Raw genomic sequence first — 781 nt, forward strand, 5'->3', positions numbered from 1 at the left:
CCACATTTCAGGGAATCGTCAAAAAGCATTCACAGTTGGTTCCAGGAAACTCTTTTCTGTTGTCACTGACCTTAGCCACCAGGTGTATTTTCGCAGTGTGTGCCTAGGCTTGGGCCTAACTGCATGGTTTCGTGCCACTCTGTCAAACACTCGGGTCACCTCTCACTGTCAGATGCGGTTGTTGGGACAGTTGTGCATTTGTGCCATTAGCCACATGTGGTGCCTTGTCACACGTGGAGGATTCACTGGGAAAGTTGGGATGGTTTTTGTGGCTAGTGAGCTCTCAATACTCGCATTCTAAGAATGGATTCATGGTACATGAATGGTACATCTTGAGAACCTCCCTTAGACTCACCTCTAGGCTGTATTCTCAGTAACTGGAAAAATTTGACCCTGGAAATCTTGAAAAAGCTCACATTCTTTTGCAACAAAACTTGGATCTGGTATAAATTGGGGAACCAAGAGGAATGGCCTCTTAACGGCACATTAAATTATAACACAATCCTCAACTTGATTTCTTTTGCCATTCCTTGTGCTAAAACCTTAATGGCACTTAGTCAGAATCTGTACTTGAGGGACTCATGCCACATATGTCTTTCTGTTGCCACCCCATCTCCTCAACTCCCTCTGTCTCTCCCTTTCCATCAGATCTCCTAACCCAGAACTTTTTCCTATAATCAAAAGCCTGGGGAAAACTCTTCTAACATTCTACAGAATCCCCTTCTAACTCCTATCTCCTGGGGCAGTAGAGGGTGGGGGGAGGAGAAGAAAACAGGAAAAG

This window comes from Bison bison, unplaced genomic scaffold (genome assembly GCF_000754665.1).
Source record: "Bison bison bison isolate TAMUID 2011002044 unplaced genomic scaffold, Bison_UMD1.0 scf7180017864378, whole genome shotgun sequence".
In the NCBI taxonomy this organism is placed as follows: Eukaryota; Metazoa; Chordata; class Mammalia; order Artiodactyla; family Bovidae; genus Bison; species Bison bison.